Source organism: Octodon degus, unplaced genomic scaffold (genome assembly GCF_000260255.1).
Source record: "Octodon degus isolate 3935 unplaced genomic scaffold, OctDeg1.0 scaffold01086, whole genome shotgun sequence".
Classification (NCBI taxonomy): Eukaryota; Metazoa; Chordata; class Mammalia; order Rodentia; family Octodontidae; genus Octodon; species Octodon degus.
Window position 1 is genome coordinate 5,593 of NW_004525662.1, and position 930 is coordinate 6,522.

General features: G+C 35.5%; 1 pseudogene; it reads right to left on the minus strand.

Annotated features, from left to right (window-relative positions):
- Positions 1-334: 334 nt before the first annotated feature.
- LOC101584039 overlaps positions 335-930 on the minus strand; it is a 1,916-nt pseudogene continuing 1,320 nt past the window's right edge.

Consider the following 930-nt stretch of genomic DNA (forward strand, 5'->3'; position numbering starts at 1 on the left):
ATTTAGGAACTGAGGTGTTCCTTACACATGTTTATTCTGAAAGATGCTACCATGAAGTGTGTAGGCTCAAATGCTGATAATATTCATTTGAAATTAAGCTGATTCAAAATCTACGTGGTGGGTTGAACTTGAACCTGAGGACAATTCTAATACTCACTAGAAACACTTTGAAAGATAGGAAAGCCCACGGTTTTACACAAATTAGAAGATTTAAATCATCTCCCATTAGTGTTTTCATTTGTCACAGAGCCATAAACCAAATATTCAAATAATTTGAAACCATCATTGATACTATTAGGCAAAGCATCTCAGAGACCACCACTTTTTTTGTCGTATACATCAAATTATAGCAAAAAACAACTACAACATGATGCCCTCTCTTGTTCATGAACAGCACACACATATATCACAGTAAACCAAGCTTATATTTCACTATCAAGTGTGGTTCCACCATGAGCTTGCTTTGAGATAGATTATAGAAAATATCTTCAAATCCGATAGTCTCATCATTACCCCTCAAAATATCCAATGAAATGTTAGAGCTATAAAGAAATGGAAGACACTGAACCTGCTGTACTGCTTTGAATTCCATTTGTAATTTTAGAGGAGCAAACATACCTTGGATATTTCTCAGTGTGGAAAAATTCATTTTATCTTGGTTGAGCTGGAATTATTTTTCTGATAATTCAAGAGCATGACTTCGTAACCATTCATTTTTCACACATGGAAAACATTTTCGAAGAAGATCATGTCGTTCAAAAGGCCCACTTGCTGAAAGTTCAGTAATGGGAATACTATGCTTTAATTGACAGCCAAGTCCTCTGGCAATCACCTTCAGTCCACTCTGCCAACTTATCAGAATTTATGGGATATGATGAATGTAGTTCTCAGAGGGAAATTCATAGCTGTGAACTCACACATTAGGAAAAC